Source organism: Cebus imitator, unplaced genomic scaffold (assembly GCF_001604975.1).
Source record: "Cebus imitator isolate Cc_AM_T3 unplaced genomic scaffold, Cebus_imitator-1.0 Scaffold381, whole genome shotgun sequence".
Lineage (NCBI taxonomy): Eukaryota > Metazoa > Chordata > Mammalia > Primates > Cebidae > Cebus > Cebus imitator.
Window position 1 is genome coordinate 720,387 of NW_016107696.1, and position 24,215 is coordinate 744,601.

At 37.9% G+C, this 24,215-nt stretch overlaps 1 pseudogene; it reads right to left on the reverse strand.

The window, feature by feature from the left end:
• Window positions 1-16,764: 16,764 nt before the first annotated feature.
• Window positions 16,765-20,633, reverse strand: LOC108288648 (annotated as a pseudogene).
• Between the last annotated feature and the right edge of the window lie 3,582 nt (window positions 20,634-24,215).

Below are 24,215 nucleotides of genomic sequence, written 5' to 3' on the forward strand. Positions count from 1 at the left end.
CTCAAGTGTGTAAACTGGCCAGAACCAGTCCTTGGCTTGCAATCTCTTATCAAGGGAAAGTTGCAAAACTCAGTACCTTGTTTGATCAAAGCTGTAGTTAGGAGCTGTGGAACAGGGTCAGTCAGTCATCATCTGGCAGTGAGCTGCAACTCTTACATTATTGCTTATCTCAAGGTTGGTGCTTGTTTAACTGATAAAGCAAAAGTAAAACCATGTAGCAGTTAGAATATAGTTTATTCTTTAAGTGCAGGGGTGCATGACTTAACCATTGCATGGCATGGCCTTAGGTCATGTTTATAATTTGGTATCTCATTGCCACAAAGAATCGATTCTGCCAGTCTTATGATCTCTATTTTAACGTTATTGCTGGTCAATTGTTGTGTCTAAATTGCAAAAGGGAATGGGTATAACAAGGTGTGTCTGACCTCATGTCCAGTCATGGACAGAAACTCAGTATTTACGGTTTATCTGGTGTCCCCTTGGCCAAGAGAGGCGTCCATTCAGTCAATTGAGGGGCTTAGGATTTTATTTTTAGTTTATATTAGGTTGGTGCAAAAGGAATTGTGGCCTTTTCCATTAAAAGTAATGGCAAAAATGCAATTCCTTTTGCACCAACCTTATAAATGCGCACTGCCTACATATGTCTACAAGCCACAAGCTGTGCATCAGGACTGACTCTATTTCTTAGCATCTGTCCCAATAACAAAAGATGGAACCATATATTTCTCAGAAAATAAAATTTTAATTTAAATTTTATATTCACTGTTTGTCAACCAGTACTTACTCCTGTTTAGACTAAGATTAATGACAATTGCCTGGAGGTTGTGGTCCTACCAACACGAACATCAACAGCAGGAACATCGCCTGGGGATCTGTCAGAAATGTAAATCTCGGGCCCTATGAATCAGAAACTTGGAGGAGGGTTCAGGAGGGCAGGAATTGCTGGTTTAACAAGCCTTCCAGGTGACTCTAATTCATTTTAATGTCAGACAATCACTATTCTAGTTGACGTTTTTCAATGATCTATCATAATTAAAATCCCCTGTGCAGCTTTGTTAACTATGGAAGAGATTCCTGTGCATGCTGAAGTTTGAGAATCTCTAAAATTCATGAATTAAGCCACAGCGCTACAGAGAGACTTCCATGGATGGTCTTACATGACTCTCTTATGAAATAGTTTCTTTCTGAATAATTTGACTCACTTTGAAGGATAAGCTCTGAAGCTGGAATGCCTGTGTTTGAATCCCACCTTCACCATTTACTAAATGTGGTAACTGGTGCAAGTCATCCAACCTCTCTGATATGGTTTACATCTGTGTCCCCACCTAAATCTCATCTTGAATTGTAATCTCCATAATCCCCACGTGTTGAAAGAGAAACCAGGTGGGAGGTGATTGGATCGTGGGGGTGGTTTTCCCCCATGCTATTCTCCTGATTGTGAGTGAGTTCTCGCAAGAACTGATGGTTTTATAAGGAGCTCTTCTCTATTCACGCCTCGCTCTCCTGCCACTTTGTGAAGAAGATGTCTGCTTCCCCTTCTGCCATGATTGTAAGTTTCCTGAGGCCTCCCAGCTATTCAGAACTGTGAGTCAATTAAACCTCGTTTCTTTTTAAATTACCCAGTCTTGGGTAGTACCTTTATAGCAGTAACACTCACCGTGTCTAAGTTTTCTTGGAGATAAAAATTGACCTAGTTCACAAGGTTGTTTGAATCTAACTGGGAAAATACATATAAAGTGTTTAGAATGGTGACTTTCAAAACAGCTGTATGGAACAAGACTCTGGGTTTGCTATGTGGGTGTTGTTGAGGAGACTATTCACTCTGTTACAAAGTCCCCTCTCTGAAGATCCACAGAGATAAGTTTTCTTATTTGGCTACTGGTGTTTCTTTCTGGGTATCTTATGAATCACGGCATGAGTGAATTTCCTTCTCAAACTGGCTGCCTGAAACTGAGAGCTAAGATTTTGTCCATCTCTATTCATTTGAAGGGCCCTGTGGCCTGATCTGAGTGCTCATTTCATTCCTGGCTTTGTGTATTTCTACCCTTTTTCCCTTTACTTTTATTGTCCTAACTTATTTTTATTTTTTCTCCATTTATTTTTTCCTTGAATGCTCTTAGATATTTTTAGGAATAAGATAAGGTAAAAATGTAATTGACTGATTTTATTTAATTAAGCATTCAATCAGATATCCAGACTACTACCGTGCTTTGATGGATAGTACTGAGTGTCAACCTGATTGGATTGAAGGACAAAAAGTGTTGTTCCTCCGTGTGTTTGTGAGGGTGTTACCAAAGGATATTAACATATTTGAGTCAGTAGGCTGGGAAACGCAAACCCACCCTTAATCTGGGTGAGCACAATCTAATCAGCTGTCAGCAGAGCTAGAATAAAAAGCAGAAAAATGTGAAAAAAGAGAGTGGCCTAGCCTCCAAGCCCTCATCTTTCTCCTGTGCTTGATGCTTCCTGCCCTCAAACATCAGACTCCAAGTTCTTTGGTTATGGAACTTGGACTGGCTCTCCTTGTTCCTCAGCCTGCACATGGCCTATTGTGGGACCTTGTGATCGTGTGAGTTAATACTTAATAAACTCCCGTATACATATTACAGGTATGTTATATATAATAAACTCCCATGTATATGATAGATCATTTAAAAACCTCAATGAGAGCAGTGATTTTCTAACGTTAGAATGAATTGGAGTCACCTGGAAGGCTTGTTAAACCAGAGATTCCTGCCCTCCTGAACCCTCCTCCAAGTTTCTGATTCAATACACCTCTTGGGGCCTGAGATTTACATTTCTGACAGATCCACAGGTAATGTTCATGCTGTTGATGTTCACGTTACTAGGACCACAGCCTCTGGGGAATCAGCATTAATCATATTCTAAACAGGTTTAATATATATATTACATTAGTTCTGTCTCTCTGGAGAACCCTAATACAAGTGGTCAGTGATATTGACCTTATTTCCCTAGGAAATCTGAAAAGCTTATTTTTGATAATATCTCATGGAGATTGGTGTTTCATAGATTCTTGGTGATTTGCTTTGTGTCCATGTCCTTGGCAAAACCTCAGGTCAAATTGTAATCCTTGATGTTGGTGGGAGGTGATTGGATCATGGGGGATGGATTTCCCCTTTGGTGCTCTTCTCATGCTAATGAGTCAGTTATTGCAAGATCTGGTTGTTTAGAAGTGTGTAGCATATTCCCCTTCTCTCTCTTTCTTCTGCTCCAGACACTTAAATCATGCCTGCTTCCCCTTCACCTTCCACCATGATTGAAAGTTTCCTGAGGCCTCCTTGGCCATACTATCTCTACAGCCTGCAGAACCATGAGCCTCTTTTTTTTTTTTTAAATAAATTATCCAGTCTCAGGTATTTTTTTATAGCAGTGCAAGAACAGACTAATATAGCTAGGTATTTTTGTAGACATTGTTTCACTGACTCTTTGAGCCATAGAAATGGGTGCTTTCTCCAAGCCATGACATCTAGATTTTAGAATTTGGGGTAGGTTTAAAGTTTCTCCCAAAATTATTGGGTTGGTTTGAGATCTCATCTTTCTGATTCCCAAACCAGTGTTTCTTCTGTTTTACCATATTTAACACAGACTTTAAACCTCTTTCAGTGACCTTCCCCACTCTGAGGTCCTCCCTTCTTGACTGTTACCCTCAGTATGATATTCACTTTAACAACTTTGACATACACAGGGAGCAGGAAGAGAGGATATTTTCCTTGCTTATATCTATGATGAGGGGTGGTATGGTTTGTCTGTATTCCCACCCAAATCTCATCTTGAATTCCCACATGTGGGAGGGATCTGGTAGGAGGTAATTGAGTCATAGGGGCAGGTCTTTCCCATGCTATTCTCGTGATAGCAAATAAGTCTCAAGAGATCTGATGGTTTTAAAAAGGGGAATTTCCCTGCACAAGTTTTCTCTGTCTTGCTTTCACCATGTAAAAAGTGCCTTTCACCATTCACCATGATTGTGAGGCCTCCCTAGTCACATGGAACTGTAAGTTTATTAAATATCTCTCTTTTGTAAATTGCCCAGTCTTGGGTAATCTTTATCAGTAGCATGAAAACATGCTAATACAATAAATTACCACCAGGAGTGGATGCTGATGAAAAGATACCCAAAAATGTGGAATTGACTTTGGAACTGGGTAAAAGGAAGAGATTGGAACAGCTTGGAGGGCTCAGAAGAAGACAGGAAAATATGGGAATGTTTGGAACTTCCTAGAGACTTGTTGAATGGTTTAAACCCAAAAGCTGATAATGATATGGGTAATGAAAACCAGGTTGAGGTGAAGATGGAGATGAGAAACTTGTTGGGAACTGGAGCAAAGGTAATTCTTGTTGTTTTAGCTAGGAGACTGGCTGCGTTTTGCCTTTGCTTGAGATATTTGTGGAACTTTGAGCTTGAGAGAGATAATTGGGGTATCTGGCAGAAGAAATTTCTAAGCAGCAAAGCATTCAAGAGGTGACTTTGGTGCTGTTAAAACCGTTCCATTTTAAAAGGGAACAGAGCATAAAATTTGAAAAACTTGCAACTCCCCAATGCAATAGAAAAGGAAATCCTATTTTCCTAGTTCAAGCCAGCTGCAGAAATTTGCATTAAAAATGAGAAGTCCAATGTTAATCCCAAAGACAATGGGGAGAATATCTTCAGGGCATGTCAGAGGTCTTCACAGCAGCCCTTCCCTTCACAGGCCCAGAGGCCTGCAAGGGGAAAAAAACGGTTTCATGGGCTGGGCCCAGGGTCCCTGTGCTATGTGCAGCCTAAGGACTTGGTGCCCTGTGTCCCAACTACTCCAGCTGTGGCTGAGCGGGGCTAATATAGACCCCAGGCTATGGTTTCAAAGTGTGCAAGCCCCAAGCCTTGGCAGTTTTCACTTGGTGTTGAGCTGTGAGGGAACAGAAGTCAAGAATTGGGGTTTAGGAACTTCCACCTAGGTTTCAGAGGATATATGGAAACACCTGAATGCCTGGGCAGAATTTGCTGCAGCAAGAGGGCCCTCATGAAGAACCTCTTCTAGGGAAGTGCGGAAGGGAAATATGGGGTCAGAGCCCCCACACAGAGTTTCTACTGAGGCACCACCTAGTGAGCTGTGAGAAGAGAGCCACAGTCCTCTAGACCTGGGAATGGTAGATCCACCAACACCTTGCACTGTGCACCTGGCAAAGTCACAAACATTCAATGCCAGTCTGTGAAAGCAGCCAGGAGCGAGGCTGCACCCTGCATAGCCACAGGGTCAGAGCTAGCCAAGACCATGGGAGCCCACCTCTTGCATCACTGTAACCCAAATGTGAGAAATGGAGTCAAAGGAGATCATTTTGGAGCTTTACAATTTGACTGCCCTGCTGGATTTCAGACTTGCATGGGGACTGTAGCCCCTTTGTTTTGGCCAATTTCTCCCATTATTTACCCAATGCTTATATCCCCATTGTATTTAGGAAATAACTAATTTGTTTTTTCTTTCACAAGCTCATAGGCAGAAGTGACTTGCCTTGTCTCAGATGAGACTTTGGACTGTGGACATTTGGGTTAATGTTAAAATGAGTTAAGACTTTGGGGGACTGTTGGGAAGGTATGACTGGTTTTGAAATGTGAGGACATGAGATTTGGGAGGGGCCAGGAGTGGAGTAATATGGTTTGGCTCTTTCCCGAACCAAATCTCATGTCGAATTCCAACGTGTTGTGGGAGGGACCTGATAGCAGGTAATTGAATCATGGCAACAGGTCTTTCCCATGTATTCTCATGATGGCGAATCATGGGAGTTTTTCTGCACAAGTTTTCTCTTTTGCTGGCATCATGTAAGAAGTACCTTTCGCTTTCTGCCATGATTGTGAGGCCTCCCTAGTCACGTGGAACTGCAAATTCATTAAACCTCTTTTTTTTGTAAATTGCCCAGTATGTCTTTATCAGCAGCACTGAAATGGACTAATACAGAAGGATTGTAAAACTTTAGAGAAAATGGAATTTAGAAAGTACCTGTTTAGTACTCTGATACTCAGTTTCATTCTCTAAGACATACAAAGACCAAAAAAAAAAAAAAATGCAGCTCCAAACAACTTTGGAAACCAAGGCTGAGTCAACTTTTTTCAGAATATGCAAATAATTTCCACTAAACTCCAATTCTAAAGAAACACATTGAGTAACTCAACCATCGCAGCTGTAAACAGAGCAAACGTGAACGTGTGTAAAAGTACTTTTTAGCCCTTTCTTTCTATTCCTTTATGTGACACTGGAGCTGCTAAGCAGCCATAGTGCTTACCCCATCTCCATAATCTGCATTACTCTGCCTCAATCCATTTGGAATAAGTCTCAAGAAATCTGCCATGATTGACTCTGATAAAACAATTTGGCAGGGAATAGAGGGACTTTGCCTTGACACATTACAGTTCTACCAAAAGTCTTACCATCCAAATTATGGCTAAGAAATGTTAGTTGGATTGACAGACTTCATTTCCCCCTTTTAAGAAAAATATAATCCTTCTTTACATATCTTCCCCCAAATGATGGCACATATTTGAGACTTTTTATTAGTTTAATTTAATCTAACTTCAATATTCTCCCCATACCTAAAACATTCATGGCAGTCATCTGCTATTCCCCTATCCCACATGCTCCTTAAAAAACAACAGCAACAAAAGAAACTATTGCTTAATTTTTATCTCTTATTGTGATGCTCCCTTGGTCTGAAAGCCTCTTTTCATCTTAACCTTGCTGCCTAGGTTTCTTAGCTCAGCAAATGTATTCTTATAATAGCTGATGGGTAAACTCTTTCATATTGGGAGATGCTTTTTAGCTGTTTACTAATTATATAGTTTGGATGTTTTGTCCCCTTTATATCTCATGTTGAAATGTGATCCCCCCCAATGTTGGAAGTGGGCCTAATAGGAGGTGTTTGGATTATGGAAGTAGGTGCCTCATGAATGGCTTGGCACTGGTTTCGTGGTAATGAGTGAGTTGTCACTCCATGAGTTCCCATGAGATCTGGTTGTTTCAAAAAGCCCGGCACCTCCTCTCTCTCTGTCTTGCTCCCTCTCTCGCCAGGTGACAAGCTAGCTCCCCTTTGCCTTCTGCCATGGTTGGAAGCTTCTTGAGGCCCCCATCAGAAGTAAATGCTGGCACCATGCTTCTTGTAGAGAATTCAAAACAATGAACCAAATAAACCTCTTTTCTTTATTAGTTACCCAGCTTCAGGTATTTCTTTGTAGCAATGCATTTCTAATCTTTGTGGCTACATTTCTTCTAAAATAAAAACTGTTAGAAAATATAAAAGAAGCTACTTAAAACCAATCCAAGCAAGTAGTCAAAAAAATTGCTGCATAAAACAGTTTTTAGCACAACCCACTAATAGGACCTTAGGAAATCCAGTCTACAAAAGATAAGGAAAACTTCAAGTTAATTTTTACACAGAATTATTTGTATTCTTACAAAGCCAGTAGCTTATTGTGACTGATTATCCTGGAAAATGTTTTAATGGACATTGAGTTAAACCATTTCCCAGAATTGGCTTCATTGCCAAATATTTTCTGTAATTACCTGGGAGCTGCTTCTTTGAGAATGTGTACTTTAAACTTGGGCAAAAGACATAATTAGAGTCAAGACTAACTTGAAAGCAGGAAAAATTGAGGTAAAGGTAAAACTACTCTGATAAGGGGGCCAAGAAACTCAATGCGGGAAAGAATAATCTTTTCAACAAATAGCACTGGGACAACTGGATATTCACCTGCAAAAAATGCAGTGTAACCCCTGCCTCATGCTATATACAAAAATTGGCTCACAATGATCAAAGGTGTAAAGGTAAGAGACAAAGCTGCAAAACTCATAGAAGAAACATAGATTTAAATCTCTGTGATCTTAAATTTGGCATTCTTTTTTTAGATATGACCTCAAAACATAAGAAACCAAATAAAAACTAGACTAATTGGACCTCATTAAAACTAAAAACTTTTGAGCTTCCAATACATAATCAAGAAAGTAAAACAAGAACCTGAAGAACGAAAGAAAATATTTGACCCTTATATCTGATAAGGGTCTAGTATTTGTAATACATGTAAAAACAATTACAACTCCATAATAAAAACCCAATTTTTTTAATAGGCAAAAGATCTTAGTAGACATTTCTATGAAGAAGATATACAAATGGCCAAAAAGTCCAGAAAATATTCTCAAGCTCATTATCCATAATGAGATGCAAATCAAAACCACAATGAGATACTATTTCATACTCACTGAAATGGCTGAAATGAAAAATAAAAAAGACAGAAACAAGTGTTTGTAAGAATGTACAGTGATGGTTTGGCTGTGTCCCCACCCAAATGTCATCTTGAATTGTAACTCCTAGAATTCCCATGTATCATAGGAAGAATCCGGTGAGGTAACTGAATCATGGGGGTGGGTCTTTCCTGTGTTGTTGTTGTTGTGATAGTGAATAAGTCTCATAAGATCTGAAGGCTTTAAAAATGGGAGTTCCCTGGGACAAGCTCTCTTTCTTTGCCTGCTGCCATCTATGTAAGACATGACTTGCTTCTCCTGCCTTATGCCATGGTTATGAGGCCTCCCAGCCACATGGAACTGTGAGTTCAATAAACCTCTTTCTTTTGTAAATTGCCCAGTCTCCAGTGTGTCTTTATCAGCAGCATGAAAATGGACTTATACATAGAGAAACTGAATTCTCAAACATTGCTTATGAACAAAAAATTGAGCAGCCTCTTTGGAAAACAGTTTGGCAGTTCCTCAAAAAATTAAACATAAAGTTACACTACGACCTAGCAATTTCACTCTTAGGTATATACCTAAGGGAAACAAAAACATATCTACACACACAAAAACTTGTATATGAATGTTCATAGTAGCATTTTTCATAACAGCATCAAAAATTGGAAACAATCCATATGTCCCTCAATTAATGGATAAAACAAAATGTGGTATTTTTGTATAATAAAATATTATTCAGCCATAAAAGGGAATAAAATTCTGATACATGCTTCAACATGTAGGTTAAACCTTAAAAACATTGTCCTAAGACAAGCCAGACAAAAAACACATATTTTATGATTCCATTAATATGAAATGTTTAGTATAGGTCAATCCACAGAGACAAAGTAGATGAGCGGTTTCCAGGGGCTGGTGAAAGGGTGACAGGGGGAGTAACTGCTAATAAGCACAAGGTTTATTTTTGGGTTATGAAAAGTTCTAGAATTCGATAGTGGTGATAATTGTAAAACTTTGTGAGTATACTAAAAACAATTGAATTGTACAGATTAAAGGGGTCATTATTATAGTGTGTGAATCATGTCCTGATTTAAGAAAAAATACAACTACTCAAAATTATATAATAAATGTGGAATTATTTGCAAAGTATAAAATGCTCTATCAGCAGTTTACAAATATTTACTTTTAAGAATTTATTACACTCTTACATGAAAATTGTTTCCTAATGATCACTGCATTTGAATATAAAATTGAAACAAATTTAAATGTTCACCAATTTGTTTAAAACCAAAAGTAGTAATTTCATTACATGTTATCATAAATAACATACTTTTTAAAAATACAATTTACTCCCTAAAAACATACCATGAGAACAGGGTATAGTTTTTGTTCCAGATTTATTAAGGTACAATTAATAAAAGCTGTATATATTTAAGATATTCAACTTTCTGTTTTGATATACATTGTGAAATAATCATCACAAGCTAATTAACCTATCCATCACCTCGAAGTTATTGTTTTGTCTCTTTGCTTTGCTGTAGTGAGAATTCTTAAAATTTAGCCTTTTAGCAAATATCAAGTATACAATACAGTATAGTTAATTATAGTCCCATTGTTGTATATCATTAGACGTATAGAACTTATTCATCTTGCATAACAACTCTTGTGCCCTTTGACCAAAACATCTACCCATTTTGTTCTTCAGCCAGTAGCAACTACCATTCTACTCTATGCTTCAGTGAATTTGATTTTTAGATTTCATATACGAGTGAGAAGAGGCAATAGTTGTCTTTCTGTGTCTCCCTTATTTCACTTAGCATATTGTTGTCAGAGGTGTGTCTTTGTTGTCAAAAATGGCAGGATCTCTTACATTTCAAGGCCGAATGATATTCAGTTATATATATGCACCACAATTTCTTTATCCAGTTATCCATCAACAGACATTTTGGTTATTTCTATATTTTGGTTCTGGTGAATAATGCTAAAAGAATATAAGAGTATAGGCAACTCTTTAAGATACTGATTTTATTTCCCTTGGATACATACTCAGAAGTAGGATTGCTGAATCATATGGTATTTCTATTTTTAATTTTTTGAGGAAACTCCATGCTGTTTTCTATATTGATTGTACCAGTTTACATTTCTACCAACAGCATTGCCCTTTCACCACATGTTGGCTAACCCTGGCTACATTTGTATTCTACAATTTCTGCTGAGAATGGGGCTTTGAAAAATTAAGCATAAAAGAAATTTAAACAAATAAATATTTAAGGATTTCAAAATGAATTAAAAGGGGGCTGTATTAGAAAAAAAGGTCTTCAGAAAATCAGAATCAATAGGATATGGAGAAGGAGAGGAGAGAGAGAAAGATTGAGATTTATTGCAAGGAATTAATTGGCTCACATGATTATGGATGCTGGGAACTCCCATAATCTGCAAGCTGGCTGGAGACCAAGGAAAGCCAGTGGTGTAATTCCCGTCTGAGTTTAAAGGCCAGAGTGTCAGGAGAATTGATGTAAATTCCAGTCCAAGTTTGAAGGCCTTAGAACCAGTAGTCCTGCTGGTAAAGTTCCAGTCTGAGGACAAGAGGAGACTGATTCCTATGGACTGAATATTTGTGTCCCCCTAAAATTCATTTGTTAAGCTCCTCACTGCCAATGTAATGGTATTAAGAAGTAAGGCCTTTGGGAGTTAATATAAGATCATGAGGTAGAGCACGCATAAATGGGATTGGTGCCCTTATTAAAAGATGCTAGAGTATGTGCTCTCTCTCTCTCTCCCTGCCTCCCCCGCCTCTCCCTCTCTCCCTCCTTCCCTCTCTCCCTGTCCCCACTACCACGTAAGGATACAATGTGAAGACAGCCATCTAAAAACAAGCAAGGGGGCTCTCACCAGACACTGGATCTGCTGGCACCTTAATCTTATACTTTCCAGGCTCCAGAAGTGTGATACATTTCTGTTTAAGCTATTTCATCTATGATATTTTGTTATAGCAGCAGCTTGAAATATGACACCAATGCCCTAGCTCAAACAGTCAAGCAGAGAGAGAAAACTCTTCCCTTTCTATCTTTTTGTTCTCTTCAGGTTCTCAGTGGATTGGGTGATGCCCAACAACATTGGGAAAGGTGATCTGCTTTACATAGTCTACTGATTCAAATGCTGATTTCATCCGGAAACACACTCATAGACAAACTCAGAAATAATGTTTAACTGGGTATCTTGTGACTCAGTCAAGTTGACACATAAAAGCAACCATCACAAGGCTCTTCTGTTTTATTTGTTTAATTAATTTTTAATTAATTTTTAATTTTTGTAAGAACATAATACATGTATATATTTATGGGGTATATGAGATATTTTGATACAGGCATATAATGTATAATAATTACATCAGGGAAAATGGAGTATCCACCACCTTAAACATTTATCCTTTCTTTGTGTGACAAACAATCCAATTACACTCTTCTAGTTATTTTTAAATGTACAATAAATTAGTGTTGACTGTAGTCAGCCTGTTGTGCAATCAAAGACTAGATTTTTTTGTTTGTTTGTTTTTTGTTTTGAGACAGAGTCTTACTCTGTCACCCAGGCTGGGCTGCAGCAGTATGATCTTGGCTCACTGCAACGTCCACCTCCTACGTTCTAGTGATTCTCCTGCCTCAGCCTCCTGAGTAGCTGGGATTACAGGACGCGCCACCATGCCCAGCTAATTTTTGTATTTTTAGTAGAGACGGGGTTTCACCATGTTGACCGGGATGGTCTCGATCTCTTGACCTTGTGATCCACCCACCTCGGCCTCCCAAAGTGCTGGGATTACAGGCGAGAGCCACTGCACCCGGCCCACTCCTGGCTTCTAATGATCTGCCTGCCTAAGCCTCCCAAAGTGCTGGGATTATAGGCATGAGTCATTGTACCTGGCATAAAAAACTAGATCTTATTCACTTTATCTAACTATGTTTTTGTACTCACTAACCATTTTTATTTCTCCCAATCACCCTATCCAGGCTTTGGTAACCATCATTTACTATCTTCATGAGTTCAATTATTTTAATTTTTTAGCTCCCACCAATAAGTGAGAACATAAGAACTTTGCCTTTCCATGCCTGGTTTATTTCACTTGTTGTAAATCACAGGGTCTCCTGGATTCCATTCTTTTTTATGGTCAAAGAGAACTCCATTGTGTATAGATACCAACTTTTCTTTATTTATCTGTTGATTGACACTCAGATTGCTTTCAAGTCTTGGCTGTTGTGAATAGCACTACGATAAACATGGGAGTGCAGATCTTTCTTCAATATACTGTTTTCCTGTCTTTGGGTATATACCTAGCAGTGGGATTTCTGGATCATAAAGTAGTTCTATTTGTAGTTTTTTTGAGGAATCTCCAAAATGTTCTCCATAGGGGTTGCACTAAATTACATTCTCACCAACATTGTATGAGAATTCTCTTTTATCTACATTCTTGCCAGCATTTATTATTACCTGACTTTTGGATAAAAGTCATTCTAACTGGGGTGAGATGATATCTCATGGCAGGTTTGATTTGCCTTTCTTTATGATCAATTATGTTGAGCACCTTTTCACATACCTGTTTGCCATTTGTATATCTTCTTTTGAGAAATGCCTATTTAAAATCATTTGCCCATTTTGTAATTCAGTTACTGGATTTGTTTTCCTATTTAGTTGTTTGTGCTTCTTAAATATTCTGGTTATTAACCTTTTGTTGAATGGAGAGCTTGCAAATATTTTCTCCTATTCTGTAGGTTGTCTTGTCACTTTGTTGATTGTTTCCTTTTCTGTGTAGAGGTTTTTAACTTGAGGTGATCCCATTTGTTCATTTTGGTTTTTTTTGGTTGCCTGTGCTTATGGGGGTGTTACTCAAGAAATCCTTGCCTAGTCCAGTGTCCTGGAGAGTTTCCCCAATGTTTTTGTATAGTAATTTTATAGTTTAAGTTCTTAGATTTAAGTCTTTAATTCATTTTAATTTGATTTTTGTATATGGCAAGAAACGGTGGTCTAATTTTATTCTTCTGTATATGAATATCCTATTTTCCCATACCATCTACTGAAAAGACTGTCCTTTCCCCAGTGTATATGCTTGGCTTTTGGTCAAAAATTAGTTCACTATAGATGTATGGATTAATTTCCAGGTTCTTTATTCTTTTCCATTGGTCTATGTATCCGTTTTTATGTCAGCACCATGCTGTTTTTGTTACTATAGCTTTGTATTATGCTTTGAAGTCAGGTAATTTGATTCCTCCAGTTTTGTTCTCATTTTTTTGAGGATGACTTTGGCTATTCTGGGTCTTTTGTGGTTCTAGGATATTTTTTTCTATTTCTGTGAAGAATTTTATTGGTATTTTGATAGGGATTGCATTGAATCTGTAGATTGCTTTGAGTAGTGTGAACATTTTACCAATATTGTTTCTTCTGATCCACAAACATGGAATAACTTTCTCTTTTTTTGTCTTCAATTTCTTGCATCAATGTTTTATAGTTTTCATTTTAGAGATCCTCCACTTATTTGATTAAGTTTATTCCTAAGTATTTTGCTTTTTTGCAGCTAATGAAAATGGAATAACTTTCTTGAGTTCTTTTTCAGATTGTTCTGTTGTCATATAAAAATGTCACTGATTTTTATATTGATTTTTGTATTCTAACAAATTACTGTATTTATCAATTCTAATAGTTTTTTGGTGTAATCTTTATGTTTTTCCAAATATAAGATCATATTATCTGTAAACAAGGATAATTTGACTTCTACCTTTCCAAATCAATGCCCTTAATATATTTTTTCTCTTTTTTGACTAGCTAATACTTCTAGTACTATGTTCAATGGAGTGGTGAAAGTGAGGATCCTTGTCTTCTTCCAGATCTTAGAAAAAAGGCTTTCAATTTTCCCCCATTCAGCATGACACTAGCTGTGGGTCTGTTTTATATGGTTTTTGTTTTGTTAAGATAAGTTTCTTAAACATCCAGGTTCTTCTTGAGGGTTTTTTTTTTAAATAAGGGAGGATAAATTTTATCAAATGCTTTTGCAGCATCAATTGCAATGATCATACGGGTTTTGCCTTCATTCTGTTGGTATGATGTATCACTTTGACTGATTTGCATATGTGATTCATTTTGTATCCCTGGAGTAAACTGTACTTGGTCATGATGAGTGTTATTTTTAACATGTTGTTGAATTTGAATTCTTAATGTTTTGCCGATGATTTTTGCATCAATATTCCTCATTAGCTTTCTTCTTTTGGTGTGTCTTTGTTTGGTTTTGATATCAGGTTAATTCTGGCCTCATAGAATGAGTTTAGAAGTATTCTCTATTTTACAGAACAGTTTAAATAGGATTGGTATTAGTCTTTCTTTACATGTTTGGTAAAATTCAGCAGGAAGCTATTGGGCCCTGGGCTTTTCTTTGCTGGGAGTATTTTTATTACAGTTGCAATCTCATTGCTTGTTTTTGGTCTTCAAATTTTGGATTTTAGCCCCTTGTAATTGTTATCTTAAAATATTTGTTGTTAAATAAAAATTGAATAGATTCAAACTGTACAGCATGATGGTTTAATATATGTATACATTGTGTAATTATTACCACAGTCAAAGTGATTAACACATTCATCACCATCTACACTCTACACTAGATGCCCAGAACATTTTCCTCTTATAACTAATAGTTTAAACCCTTTGATCAACATCTCTCCATTTTCACCTTCCTCTAGCCCCTGCATGCTATCCTACTCTGTTTTTATAACTCAACGCTTTTTTAATTCCACATATAAGTACAATAATACAGTATTCATCTTTCTGGGTCTGGCTTATTTCACTTAGTATAATGTCCTCCAGTTGTATCCATGTTGTTGCAAGTTTCAGGATTTCCTTCTGTTTATAGCTGAATAATATTTCACCGTATATATGTGTCACAATTTCTTTATCCAGCTATCCACTGATGGATACTAATGTTGTTTCCATATCCTGCCTATTGTAAATAACACTAAAATGAACACAGAAGTGCAGATGTCACTTCAGGATGCTGATTTGATTTCTTACCAGTAGGATTGCTGGATCATATAGTAATTCTATTTTTAATTTTTTTAAGGTACCTTCATGATATTTTCCATGTGGCTATACCAATTTATATTCCCTTTTTTAATTTTTAAAATAGCATTTTTGTAATATTTTATTCTTTTTGTTTGTATCTCTATCCATTCATTCATCCCCTTAAAAAACTATATTTCAAACCCTACTTACTTCAGATATATTCCCTTTTAGTGAAAGAGTACTTAGAGGAAAGGGCAAGAGGAGAGAAAGATATAAGACCAAGAAAAACAAAAACTTCCATAATAGCACTTTCACCATAAAATGTGTGGTAGCAACATTCAGATAATTTACCACACTTTTATTAAGGTTCTCTTATTTCCCAGGTTCTAATTAGTGCTGAGGATATGAAGATTAATAAGATATGGTTACTACACTTGAAAGCTTATTGTATAACAAAAAAACAAAAAACAGAATGTGTGAACAAGAGCAAGAAACTGTTTTAGAGACTAATCAAAACACCCTTAGTGGACATTTTGGACACCAAAGAGGTAGTAGTCAAATATACTGTGTGAAGAGAAGGGAGGCCAGAGACGCTTAGGACAAAAGAGATCACTCAGACAACCTTCTTAACTGAGGAGCTGTTTGTACGAGTGCATCTGGAGGAAGGACTTTGCAGGCAAGAAGCAGGAAAGTCAGATCCTCTGAGACTTTATAGACTCTTAAGAAAGTACTTGGATAGACTAGGTGGGATGCAAGTGGGATACTCTGAAAGAATTGAGGCATGATGAACTAAAAGGAGTGGGTGAATTCCTTCGATTATCTATTCATTTACAATGTGCAGAGTTCAAATCGAGTATCAGGAACTGTGCTAGGAGTGGGCCTACCAGGATGAAGACATAATTCTTACCTGTGAGAAGCTTACATCCTGGTAGATGAGGCTGAAGTCTTAGCCAATAATTTCAGCAATGTGATAGGTATTAAAGTCAAAATTTGCAAGTAACATGGTCAGAACACAAAGGGAAAATTGCATAACCCTTTCAAGGGGATTTAGGGAATTAAGATATGGGAGAATGATAAGCATTCTCCCATACAGATCCTGTGATCTGGGCACACCAAACAACATGTAAGATAATGGTATCTTAACTGCTCATTTATAACTGAACAAATTTTTGTTAAGCATGCCAGTAATTTTCAAATTATGTAATAAAAAATCTTGTTGTGGTATTTTATTACTTTGCTGAATTCTATTTGTGAAAAAAGAAGCTAGCTACTTCACCTATTTTACTACGAATATATTCTGAGTCATAAGAATATAGGTAAATAAAAGATCCTACATTTTTCATGAGGAGACAGGATAAATTTCCTATAAGGTGTCACTGGTATGTATTTGCAAAACATTTAAACACTGAAAACTTTAAAAATTTGAAAATCAGACACTGGAAAAAGTATATATTCCACTATAACACTGCTGTGTACTTCTATACAAGGCCTCTTACTGAAGCTAATCAATTGGAGGTAGAATTTTATCAGTGAATTGCTTGACATCCAATCATTTTCTGTTGACATGAAATGTGCATTATGCTTTCACAGGTTTTAAAGTTTACATTGGCTGGATTTACCAATGTAAATAAGAAAAAAGATATAAGGAAACCAAACATCTGGATAATAATGGGTCACAATCTCCACGCGTTGGAGAATAGAAATATCTCTATCAGCATCATTCACAGGACTCTTTAGAAAGGAAGCCCAAAATGAAATCCAGCAGTCATGTGCACTGACTGTCAGTTTCTGCTGTGTGGTAACAGCAGTCCATAAAAATAAAGCTCCTCCCTGAGAAAATCCTCCCAAAATAATTCTGTCAGAAAGAATGCCATTCTGCACCTCTTGATCTACCAAAGCTTTTACATTTTCTGCTGCCTGTTTAATTCCAGGTTCCTCCTCCTGCGAATCTGGTAAAAGCCCAATAACATCAAACCAAGAAGGCATAGCCATGTTCATATTTAATGTCACGGGCATAACTGGCACATGTGGGCAGATATATTTGATATGTGAACTTCTGATACCTGCAAAGTCTGCCCATCTGTGCCCGATATCTCCCCATCCATGAAGAAAAATCACCATGGCTGTGGCCTTCAGGGCAGCGGACCCCATGGCAAGCAGCAGAGCAGACGCGCGTTGTCGCACATCCACCCACTGGGTGGACTGTGCAAGTGGAGTGGGAGTGGGCCAAGGGCCGATGAGCTGAAAGCCTAGTCAGCCTCACTGGGTGCTTGCTCAAGTGCCATCATCATGAGTTTAAGAAGCCACTGGCTATATTCCAGGAATTGTGACGCTCACCCAGATGCAAAACTATGTGGCTTCTATTCTCTACAATAGATATGCATTATGACTTTGCAAGTTTAGAATATAGATAGAAATATTTAAGAGTTTGACATTTTTAACATGTCACCAGATGTTACTTTTCCTGTATTTAGTTGTGTCTAGATAGGGTTTGACTCTTTAATGGTTTGCGTATTTAAATACATAGTTTGTGTCCCTATATAATGTCTGTAGAGAACATTTCTCTGTGTATTGTTTTATGGTGATAGCTACTACAGTCTAACCAGTCCAAATTGTGAGAAAGTGACAAGAAGGAGTATTTGCTATCTGTCCCACATCTATCAGGAATCTTTGCCACTTAAGCAAACACTATGTAAATTTCCTGGAAGTGTCACTAGGGAAAGCTTGTGGCCCTGATCTGTCCCCACCAGAAATCTGGCAGTCAGTAAACATAGTCCTGGGCCAAGTGGAAGCAGCTTTTGATTGGCAGGTATAGCTCCTCTCCCCCAGCTTCACCAGACCCTACCCCTGCCTCTGGCCAAGATAACACAGATAGGATGAGGCTCTGGAGCAGTGTAAAAGCCTGCCTATATGTTGCCCACTTCCTGAGTGCTCCCACGGCTTCCTTAGGACCTTTGTTTGACACAACTCCTTTTCATCACAAAAATTTCAATAAGAAGCTTTTCTTTTCTTCACATTTGGACCTAGGGAACACAAGTGTTCATATCCTCTCACAAGCAGTTTCTGAGTAAATAAGGTCCCTCTAGCTCTGAACAAAGATCTGTCTTCATAGATTCCTTTCATGTAGACAGTTCTGACTAGCTACTGTTCTATGGCCTGAAACATCTGCCCTTCATCCTTTGATTCTGTCATTCTTATAAAAACAAACAACTAAGTGTTCCAGACATCTTTGTACTATCATAAAACCTAGACAAGTGATTCTAGATTTACCAAAACAACCTTTCTTTGTTGCATGTAATATACACAGTGTCATAAACAAAAGTATTAGTTGTAATATGATGACAAGAGGCTCAGACCTGGAGTCACCAGGAATGGGTTCTAATCTTTGTTCTGCAGATTGATTTTAAGCTGTGTAAACTTGGGCAAGTCAACTAGCATCTCTGAACATTATCTAAAATACAGGACTGTATTTTAGACACTGAGATATTTGTGGAAATACTGTGTTAACTACCAAGAGATGCACTAACAGATGTGTCACTGGTGCAGCATGGGATCTACTCAGGACTCAGCACAGCCTACAAGGTCCTGGGTAATCTGACCACCCTAGGAAACATTCTCCTTCTTCACACTCCACCAATCTCCCATGATTCATTGTGCTTTGAGCACCCACTGGCCATGCATTCCTCATTGTTTCCACAAAACTATTCTCTCTGCCAGCAGCTCTCTGTGTTCAATTCCCACTTCTACTGACCACCTCCTGCCCATCCTTCAAGTTTCAGCCTAAATATCAGTTCCTCATATGAAACTTCCTGGCCTACCAGAGTGACTAGGGTCTGATGCAACTAGAACCTATTTCCTGCACTTCTTTATAAAAATTGTCAAAATTGTAATGTAAACATTATTGCAATTAATGGTATGTTATCAGTATTTACCATCAGACTATAATTTCTATGAGAGCAGGGTGATTTTTGTATGGTTACTGGGCCTAGATCTTAGGTGCTTGGACAGTGCCTGGGATATAGAAGGCACTCAATAAGAATTAACTGAGTGAAAGTGTGAATGAACCCACTACATGCCCTCACATTTTCATGTTGTGGGATATACTGATGCATCTGGTTGGGAGAGCCCTCTCTCTGCTTCAATTTGGTATTTCTTCACTGAATGAATCAGTTCAGTGATTGCTTCTTCCAGATATTTACTCTAGGTCCATGCTAAATGCTAATTGCTTTCACAGTGCCTTGTATTTTCCTCCATAACAGAGGCTACACATTAGATTTACGTGGGGGTTGATAACAAATACTGATGTCCAGATACTGCCCTAGACCATTTAAATCAGAACCTCTCTTCCCAGCATCATTTCTTAAAAAGTCTCACTGGTGATTTTAATATAAAGCCAAGGTTAAGAACCACTGATTACTATACTGTGTCCTTATCTATTAAATATATACATGTTATGTCTGCTAAGAGACTCAGCCCTTTGAAAGAAAGAATTTTCTTATTCATTATTCTATCGTATGGATCTAGCATAGAACCAGGCATTTCGGTGAGTAAAGATAAAAAAGGTTTTTGAATGAGTGATTAGACGAACATTTGTTATAAAAGATTGAAGTAAGTACATGTCACCACCAGACCATGTTTTCCTCAGATATGAGTGAGAAGGAAATGCCTTAATAAAGACAATGACTTCCAAGTATTATACCAAGGCATTCTCTATTGAGAAGAACATACGGTGATCTATTATTGACAAAATTAAAGATTCTTTTTTCCTTCTTGGATAATACAACAGTATTTTAGTCATATAGAAAGCTTTCCAAAAGTATTTGGTTGTGAGAGAGTAATTGAATTGAGAACTGTTGTGAATTGAAGCCAAACACATGTCAGAGTTTTACGGAACAGACAGACATACGGTAATAGGACAATCACTGTGTTTCCTTTATAGCCTTAAATTTAAGGCAGCTGAATAGGATAGTATTTAGAGAACAAAAAATGAACAAAGTGCAGTTTTTTCAAAAATCAATTGCCAAGAACTGTGATACTTTAATCAGCAGGGATTTCTGAACAAAATATGAATAAACTTAACATGCGGGGCATTCTGCCTGCCTGCAAAAGTTGGAGCTTTCTGTAGTTTATGGTAAAATACTGTAAATTTCATGAATTCATATCTATGTGAATATATACTTTTTCCTAGGAAGACAATATAGCTTTATATCAACATCTTTAAAAAGTCTAGTTTTCAAAAAGGGTGATTACTAGTGAGAGTTTGGGGTCCCTACTGACCTCTGTGGCAACATTAGCCTGGTGTGGACCAGGACGCCTGATCAGATCTTCTGATCCAAATTGAACAGACCTAGACCCTTCAGCCTTGTCCATAGTCTCCAGTTTAGTCACACAGAAATGCCAAAACTCACCCTAACTTCCTAAGTCTTTATGTGACAGTTTCATCTTTGGTTCCCAATCAGTTTAAATTTACCTTATTTAATTTAAAGGTCCCAGACTTTTCATCATCCCAATATTGTCCCTTCTTCTTCTTCAGCATTTATTTCCAGACAACTTATTGAGTTTCTTCTTCACACTTCTTTCTTTTGGTTTATGAGCCTAATATATGCAGAAAGTTTTAGATTATGACCTATAAGAGGACTTCAGGGAACACTGGTTTTTAGTGGGCAGATGGAATAAGAAATTATAAGAGAGAATTACACAGTTCCATCAGAGAGATGGGAAAAGAACCATCAAGAGAGGATGAGATCAAGGACAGGGTGAGTTAAAACAGGAATAGTCCAGGGATGTGTCCTTAGATGTAAGTGGTGAATGATCTCATAGGAGTATTTTCCTGGGGACGTGGAGTTGGAAGTCAGACTGCAGTGTGTTAAAGGGTCAGTGAGTAATGATGGAGTCAGTGACATGGTTAGCTCTAAAGAGAAGGGAAGAAGGGAAGCAAGAGATTTGGTTGATTACTTATTTGGATAAAAAGCCCTACATATGCTGAAGGAAAGGATGCAAGGGGCAAGTAATGTTTTGGAAGCAAGAGGAAAATTTAATGTTACAATCCCTCAATATGAGGGGAAAGAAGGTATATTGTTGGTGTTTTTATTTCATTGTATAGTGTCTTTGAAGATGAGTTGCTTATTTTTCTTAGCAGAGTTATATATAGTAAAACCCTGTATCCATAAAGCATAGCTTCAGGTAGTCAAGAATAAGGTTATATTGAACCAGCCTTGCATCCCAGGGATGAAGCCGACTTGATCGTGTTGGAAACGCTTTTTGATGTGCTGTTGGATTCAGTTTGCCAGTATTTTATAGAAGATTTTTGCATCAATGTTCATCATGGATATTGGCCTGAAATTTTCTTTTTTAGTTGTGTCTCTGCCAGGTTTTGGTATCAGGATGATGTTGGTCTCATAAAATAAATTAGGGAGGATTCCCTCTTTTTGTATTGTTTGGAATAGTTTCAGAAGGAATGGTACCATGTTCTCTTTGTACCTCTGGTAGAATTCGGCTGTGAACCCGTCTGGTCCTGGACTTTTTTTGGTTGGTACACTAATTGCTGCCTCAGCTTTAGACCTTGTTATTGCTCTATTCAGGGATTCAACTTCTTCTTGGTTTAGTCTTGGGAGGGCGTAAGTGTCCAGAAATTTATCCATTTCTTTTAGATTTACTGGCTTATTTGCATAGAGGTGTTTGTAGTAATCTCTGATGGTAGTTTGTATTTCTGCAGAATCGGTAGTGATATCCCGTTTATCGTTTTTTATTGCATCTATTGGATTCTTCTCTCTTTTCTTTTTTATTAGTTTGGCACGGGGTGGGGAACATCACACACCGGGGCCTGTTGGGGAGTATGAGGGTTTAGGGGAGGGATAGCAGTGGGTGGAGAAATTGGGGAGGGATAACATTGGGAGAAATACCTAATGTAGATGAGGGGAGATGGATGCAGCAAACCACCATGGCATGTGTATACCTATGTAACAATCCTGCACGATCTGTACATGTACCCCAGAACTTAAAGTATAATTTTTAGCCGGGCGCGGTGGCTCAAGCCTGTAATCCCAGCACTGTGGGTGGCCGAGGCAGGTGGATCACGAGGTCAAGAGATCGAGACCATCCTGGTCAACATGGTGAAACCCCGTCTCTACTAAAAATACAAAAAATCAGCTGGGCATGGTGGTGCGTGCCTGTAATCCCAGCGACTCAGGAGGCTGAGGCAGGAGAATTGCCTGAACCCGGGAGGCGGAGGTTGCGGTGAGCCGAGATCGCGCCATTGCACTCCAGCCTGGGTACAGAGCAAGACTCCATCTCAAAGTAAAATAAATAATTTTAATTTAAAAAATTTAAAAAATATATTGAGAAAATAAAGATTTGTTTTTACTCTTTGCTTCAAAAATGGTTCGATATTCTCACCTCTTCTCTTCCTTGCTTTAATGTTGGCAGAAGACTCATATGTTCTCCTTTCTAAAGCAACCACATTCACCACTGGTCTTGATGCTATGCATTATTCCCTCTTTCCAGCATTTTCAATCTGTTTGGCTATATACATGTTTAATTCACCCTGTTATTCCCCAAACCTTGAGAGTTTCAAATCCACTTTCTATTCAGTACACTTTCAAATTAACATTCTAATTCTCTTTTATTTCTAGTTTTCATAAGAGTATTTTTGCTTTCTTCTTTCTCAGTTTCTATTTATCACCTCCTGCCAATCTAGCCTTTGTCCTCACCAACTGCCTTTGCATATCCCTTGACCTGCAAATCACAAGGAAGAGAATCCACGCCTTCTACCCACTCTGTCTCACTGTCTGCTTACTTCTCAGACTCTGGAGTCTGCGAGATCCTCCTCCTTTGCCCCATGGGATTGTTTCTCTGCTTTCCATTGTGTTTGTTTCCAAGTTTGGCTTTTGCATGCAGCAGGTATTCACAGCTGTATGACTTATGGTGCAGAGGTGAAGGGTACCACAGGTGTACAGCATTACTATAGTGTGTGGTAGTGGTGAGTGAAGGCCTTTACTTCAAGCTTCTTGGGTTCCCATTCTAGTTCGTCCACTTATGACCCATGTGGCCCAGGTAGGTTGCTCACTCTTAGTGTCAAAAATGAAGATAACATTAGTTGTTAACTTATAGGCTTATTGGGAGAACCAAATAAGTTAAAGTGCTTAGAATAGCACCTGGTCTATATTAAGCTGAATGTCATATGAGTTATAAAATGGCTATATTATTTTTGTACTAATAAAGTAACTGCTTACTCTTCTGCAATCATGTTAAAAAATGCATTTGTTAATGAGTCTCAGATCTGCTGTATACTTTAATCCAGATTCAAAGGTTTTACACTTCTAGCATAAAATATAATTAAAAAAGAATCTACCTCATGGTGTTGGGTACCTTAGACAACCCTGACATGTAATATATTCTTCATAAATGTTGGTTATTATGATTCGGGTAAGAACTTGTTGAAGAAAATCATAGGGTTTCAAGGAGACGGCAACCTTAATTTACAGGGAGACGAGAATGACCAGGGGAAACACAAGTCTTAGAGTTTATGCTGAGTGGATAAAGCTCTCACACTGGAGAGCTGGACTTATCTAACAGACTTTGAGTCCAAACAAGGACAGACTTTGAGGTTGAAACTGTCAGCAGACATGGACCTCACTGGATAAATAGTACTCACTTTCTTCATATCCCAATAGGATCATCACCTCCGTGAAGGTAACCTACCAGAGACTTTACTCTTTAGGTTGACTGTACAAGTAAATTAGGCCCACATATCATATTATAATATATGCTTGCATATATGCATCTATGTATACAGGTATGCTAAAATCATATATACTAAAAATACAATGCTGGAAATCACAGATAGTAAATGCTTTGGGAATTCTGAGGATAAGATTGAGGATTAGATCACTTTGGAAGAACTTTGGCAAAAGCAATAGGTAAAGCTAGCTCTGAAGAATGAGTGGGATTTGG